The sequence below is a fragment of the Phyllobates terribilis genome, unplaced genomic scaffold, assembly GCF_046119375.1.
Source record: "Phyllobates terribilis strain yellow unplaced genomic scaffold, ASM4611937v1 Scaffold_251__1_contigs__length_2838608, whole genome shotgun sequence".
In the NCBI taxonomy this organism is placed as follows: Eukaryota; Metazoa; Chordata; class Amphibia; order Anura; family Dendrobatidae; genus Phyllobates; species Phyllobates terribilis.
Genome location: NW_027363011.1, coordinates 2,458,541 through 2,465,567, shown reverse-complemented (window position 1 = coordinate 2,465,567; position 7,027 = coordinate 2,458,541).

Below are 7,027 nucleotides of genomic sequence, written 5' to 3'. Positions count from 1 at the left end.
ATTTGTTCCAATTGTAATGTCTGATTCGGGCTTAGATGAAATTTCTCAATCCACTTATCCATCTTGATTTTTGATGTTGATCCCTCGTTTATTTAAAAAAATTCTATCAGATCCTCTTTTAAAGAATTACCCACAAACATTAGCCATTATGGATTCAATCATCACGGGCATTTCATTGTCCCCTCTATTCCCCCTGTTCTCAATTGCACACATATCGGAGAATGGTCTGAGATTTCCCTGGGTAAATATTTCACTTTGTGAATTAACGGATTCAGAGATTCTGTTCCAATTGCCAAGTCAGTCCTTGACAAGGAATGGTGTGACATTGAGTAGCATGAATATTGTCTAATTAAAGGATTTCTCTGTCTCCAAATATCCACATACTCCATTTCTGAAAATAATCTAGCCATCCCCTTATAGGAGACCGAGTCAGGGATGTTACCCGTATGCAGCCTATCCCAATGTGGGTGGAAATAATTATTGAAATCTCCCACCAACAAAACTGGAGTCGTAGGAGAGTCCAAGGTAAAGTATAATATTTTTTTTAATAATTGTATCCTTATATGGAGGGGGTTTATATAAAGCTACCAAAATTATTTGAATTCTGTATACAGTATATAGCCTCATATACCAATATACCGCCCTTCAGTATCCAATGAAGTTTTAAATGGGATTGATTTATAAATCAAAACAGATACCCCTCTGGCTGAGAAGAAAAGTCTGAATGAAAAACATGGCCTAACCACAACCTATTAATTTGTTTTGTTTCATAGGTCAAATGTGTTTCCAACAAGCAGACAATAGCTGGTTGGTATTGATATAGCCAAGTATATACAGCACACCTCTTAGTTTGGTCTCCCATGCCCCGCACATTCCACGCTATAATATTTACAAAGAAAAAACTGGAAGTCTGAACTGAAACGTAAATTGATGTGCATGCAAAGTGTAAATGCATGTTCACGTAAGGCCACTAGACAGAGAAAAACCAAAAACAAGCAAAATACCCAAATAACTGGAAGCAAATGGATATAATATTTACAAGCTTAGCCATATGTGCGCAGGGAAACAGAATAACCAGTAGACCGTTTTGAGCTGTTCCTCCACCCTCCCTTCTTTTTTGCATGCACCCCTTTTTAACACATAACATAAATAACTTCTAACATTGCAATACAACCAATCAAACATCACAGACATTTCTCCCTGGAGGGGAGATTGGGAGCCTTTATAAGTCCAAAACCTGACTTAAAAAGAAAAGCTCTTCTTCAAAACCTTTTCAGAGATTCCCGCGGTCCATATCAAATGGCATCAAGATTCAAAAGCCACCAAAGCAAAAGTGTTGATGTTTATGGAGGTCCGGATTTAGCCGCTCTCAATGTAGCTTCGCTGATGTCCAGCCATTGTGTAGTTTCCCGGGGAGGTTCATGGATGAGCCCCTTTCCTGAGACTACGATCCTCAGGTGTGCCGGATACATCACAGAATATGGGAGTAGTAAGTCTCGCAGCCTTTTCTTTACAGATGTAAATTGTGCTCTCCGTTTCTGCACTTCAGCAGAGAAGTCAGGAAAGATGGCCACCTTTGGTCTTCGATAAGTTAGGACAGTCACATGATTGTAGCTCTGTATTGCAGTAACTTCAATACAAAAGGCCTTGGTGGAGCTCCTGGTGGAGAGGGTCTGAAAGGTATCCTATGAGCACATTCTATTGCCAACATAGGAGACAGGGCCTCTCTTCCAAACTCGTCCCTGAACCAGGTCTCCATAAATTCAACCAGGTTTTTGCCTTCAGCTCTTCTAGGACTCCTATAAGGAGTAGATTGTTTCTACGGAGTCTGTTCTCCAAGTCATCCAATCCGTTTTATTAAGCAGAGTAATCAGATTTTGCTTGTATGTTTTCATATCCTTTTGCATCTTAGACAAGATCCTCAATATTACTAATTCTGCCCTCTGTTTCTTAAATTCTTTCAAACGCCCTTTGAATATCTCTCCTTATAGATGACATATCTTCCTTCGTAAATCCCATATGGGTGGTAACGCTGGTCAGGGACTTGTTGGACCTATTGACCACAGATAGCACATCCCTCATGGTGGGTTCCTGATCTGTGGTATGCTCTAGGTTTACTGCCGGAGCCAATTAAATTCCTTCACTTTATACCCAGGAAAGTTGCTGCTGAATTTTTTGCTGCGTCATCTGCTCTTTATCAGGAGCACATGATTCTCCTTGTTCCTCCTGTTCCTCCCCCGGCTGACCTATAGGAGAATCCTCTATGGCCGCCACTGTCACCCGGGCAAAGTGTCTCGGACGAGATGCAGCCTCTGACATCTTATCTCCCTGTTGGGCAGGCTGTCCTCCTTGCCAGTGCGGCTCTTTTGACGGGTCATTCTCCTCGGGGGCCCCAGATATGAACTCCTCACAGGTACCGCAGTGTGTTAGGAGGTAGGATCAGCGGTATAAGGCTGAGTTCACACGATGCGTTTTTCATGCGTTTCCGCGGCATTTTTGCAGTTGCGTAAACGCCGCGGAAACGCATTAAAAACGCATGGTAGAAGGAAAGCAATGTTCCCCAATTGAAATCCGCATGTGCTGTGCCCATGATGCGGATTTTTCCGCAGCGTAAACGCTGCGGTCAAAAATCCGCAGCATGTCAATTAATTTTGCGGAAACGCTGCTCTTTTGCCGCCATTGACTTGCATTAGACCGCATGGAATCCGCATCACTGTATATGTTGATGCACTTTTCATGCGGTCTAATGTGCGGATGGTACCCGGGTGTGGATAAGAGGACTCGCATCCAGACCCAGGTACCATTAAAAGAAAAAGAATAAAATAAAAAATATATATATTCTCACCTTCTGACGGCCCGCGCTGCGTCCTGCCGGCTTCCCGCGCACTTCGCGGTTGAATGAAGGACCTTCGCTGACGTCAGAGTCATGTGACGGGTCACGTGACGCTGACGTCGGCAGGTCCTAAAGTCTTCACTGCTGGCAGCCGGGACCGAGCGAAGCAGAACACCGGGGGCCATCAGAGGGTAAAGTATATATTTATTTTTTATTTTTTGACATTCACACACTATATAAATCCATGCCGGTTGCCGGTTGCATGGATTTATATAGTGTAAAGTTGACAAGCACTTTCCAAGTGATGCTAAAATCGCTTGGGAAGCGCTTGTCAACCCGCATGCGGAAATGAAAGTGAAGAACGCTTCACATCCGCATGTCCCTGGCAGGAAACCGCATGTAAAATCCTCATGTACAATCCGCATACATTTTTCCTGCCAGGGAGATGCAGAAACGCTCAGGAAAAAATCCTGAGCATTTCTGCATCGTGTGCACATACCCTAAATCTGTTTTCTGTCGGTGCAGACTGGGATTACAGGATTATGAGCAGGAGCTCTCAGTCCATGTATCTGCTCACATCAAACATCAGGCCACGCCCCCTGTCTTGTTTTTTAATTATTTTTTATGGTGTTCACTGAAGGAGTTAACTAGTGGGACCGTTTTATAGGTTGGGTCATTCTGGACGCGACCATACCAAATGTGTGTACTTTTTTTTTTTTTCATAAAAAATATTTATCGGTACGATATATTTGTATGTACAGTATATATATGCATGTATTTTTATTACTATTATTTTGTCATTTTTTAAAAAAGTTTTTACTATTTTGTATTGTACTTTTTTTTTTACTTAGTCCCACTCTGGGACTTTCGCTTTCACAGCTCTGATTGCAGTTATAAAGCATAGCAGCAATGCAGGGGTATAGCTATGCTTTATAACAGTCGGTGCTGCACTGACACCAGTTAGGTAGATCATGCACTGCGCACGACCTAAATAACTTGTTAGTTCTGGTCACCCGGATGTCGTCATGATGACATCGAGTCACCATGGCAATGAATGGCCCCTGAGATAGCTAATTTCTGATGACATATGGGACATCACCGCTTTCAGGAGAAATTGTGCAATAAATTATGGGGTCCAGTTTCACCTATTAACCCTTGTGTACCTGACAAATTTGCAGCAAATGCAAAAATTGCAATTTTACCACTAAAATGTCATATTTCCACGACTCAATGTTATAAAAGTCTCTAAGGCACCTATGGGTTCAAAATACTCACTACACCCCTAGATGAGCTCCTTAGGCAGTGAAGTTTCCAAAATGGGGGGGGGCTTTTAGGTTTTGGCTTTTGCGCCACGCTCGGTACCCTGGACCACTTAGAGCAGGCGTATAAGGCATATTACCTATCTTGTCTTCTTGTCTACAAGTTTTGACCTGGCCCTCATGTTGAACACGTCCTCTAACATCTAACCAGCATCTTCTGGGCACTTCTCTCCACAGCCGGTCACTAAGCCCCTTTCTTATATATAACGCTGTCTGCCATTGATCTGGTGTTGTGTCCATTGTTTCCTCTCCCCCTTCCCCCTCTTTGGAATACTCCATACCTTACATTACACTTCCTTCATTCATCATTGACTCTGTCTCTGTATCTTTACAAGAAGGATTCATTTGCTGGTCCCACCAGTTGGCTCGCCGCCTGTGTTGGGCCACTTTATATCTACAATCATCTTATGCTATACAGTTAAGCTCACCTATTATTTTTAGGCTACCCCAGGATCATTGACATGCTACACTAGGCACTAGGTATATTGCTTTATACGCTTGGCCTCATTCTACTTGTACATACTTGCTCCTTTGTGGTTCAGGATACTTGTATGTGTAAATATATATATAGTGTGGGCTCCCGCTTCTGAGGTGCCACCATGTAACCAATTGCTTGTGAAATAAAGGTTTTTGACCAAACTCATGTTTGGTGTTTCTGATTATTCCCAAATGGTCTGCCATTCATATCCTAGCATAGATATGTCACCATCTTATTGGTAATAGACAATTGTCTGATACTTTGAAACTTTCCTTTGGTTTGATATATATTATTTGCTCCGTTTTTTGTTTTTGTTGTATTAAAAGCCAAGTAGCGCTCCTTCCCATCCGATCCCTGCCGTGTGCTCAAACACTAGTGTACAACCACATATTCGGGAGAAATTGCTTAACAAATTGTGGGATCCAGTTTCTCCCATTATCCCTTGTGTAAATTATAAATTTGGTGCTAAAACAGTATTTTAGTGGAAAAAATATATTTTTGTTCTCACATCTAAATGTTATAATGTTTTGTAAATCACTTGTAGGTTAGAAATGCTCAGTACACCCCTAGATGAATTCATTGGGGGGTCACTTGGGGGTTTCTGTTGTTTTTGCTTGTCAGGGGCTCTCCAAATGCGACATGGCATTCATCTATTCCAGACAAATAGTTCTCTTTCCTTTCCTAGCCCTGCCATATGCCCAAACAGTCGTTTTTGACCACATATGGGGTATCATCGAGTTCAGTAGAAATTTCATTACAAATTATGGGGTCTGTTTTCTCATATTATCCATTGTGAAAATTACAAATTTGGGGCTAAAACAACATTGAAAAAATTAAAATTAAAATTTTCAATATGTCAACCTAATGTTATCAAATTCTGTGTGGTACCTGTGGGTTAAAAATGCTCACTATACCCCTGTAAAAAATCTTTCAGGTGTGTAGTCTCCAAAATGGGGTCACTTGTGGGGGGTTTCTGCTGTTTGGGCACCTTAGGGGTCCTGCAAATGCGATATGGTGCCCACAATTTATTTCACCCAAATTTGTGTTCCAAAATTCAAATAGTGCTCCTTCCCTTCCGAACCTGGCCGTTTGTCCAAACAGAGGTTTCTGACCACATAAACTGTGTAACAAATTTTGGGGTCCATTTTGTTGTGCTATCCCTTGTAAAGTAAAAAACTGGGGCTAAAGTAACATTTTAGAGGCAAGATTTAAATTAATATTTTTTAATTCCACTTTGCAATAATTCCTGTGTAGCACCTGAAGGGTTAAAAAATTTCCTGACAGCGATTTTGAAATATTTGAGGGACGTCGTTCTTAAAATGGCATCACTTTTGGGGAGTTTACAATATGTAGACCCCTTAAAGTTCATTGAAATCTGAATAGGTCCTTAAAAAAAAAGGTTTTGAAAATTTCTTGAAAAAATGAGAAATTGCTGTTAAACTTTTAACCTTTCTAACATTCTAACAAAATAAAGTGATGTTTGAAAAATGATGCAGATGTAAAGTAGACATGTGGGAAATGTTATTTATTAATTATTTTGTACAGCAGAACTAACTGGTTTAAGGATATAAAAATTGAAAGTTTGAAAATTTTCCCCAAACTTCCGATATTTTCACAAATAAGCGCAAAAATATATGGACCCAAATTTACCATTAACATAAGTAAAATGTGTCACGAAAAACCGTCTCAGAATCACTAGGATCCGTTGAAGCGTTCCAGAGTTATCACATAAAGTGACACTGGTCAGATTTCAAAAATTAGGCCTGGTTAGGAAGGTGAAATTTGGCTCAGTCACTAAGGGGATAAATGTTTTTAGATTTATGTGAATATTCACAAGTTTTCTGTATGGTGCGAAATATATTCCACTACCTTGTTTAACAGTAAGATTAATATCAAGAAATTATTTTTTTTTTTTTAATGAGAAAAATGAGTGAACCTTGAATTGAAAGGCTTGTTATTAATGTAGTGACCAAAGTTCTCTATTTCCTCTCGTATACCCTACCAGAATATCAAAATGTCATCAATAAAACAGGCGTACCATATGATACTTGATTGAAAATTTACAGTCTCCATATAAAAATTGTTCATCCCATTTGAACATGACTATATTAGCCTGGGAAGGTGAAAATCTGTCTCCTATTCTAACTTCTTGTCTCTGTAAAAAATCCCTAATGTTCATGAATAGATGACTGGGATCATTGTCACCCCAGTCATCTATATATTGTATTTTTGGGTATATATTTTTTGTGTTTTTAATTTTAGGTACCAGCTGACAATCTCCAATTAGCCCCTGACATGGGTCACATTCAAAGAGTGCATAGACATATCATATATATAGGGAGCTAGAAGTATCATGTTCAGACCATGAATAAGGCTTATTGTTGAAAAGCGAAGGTC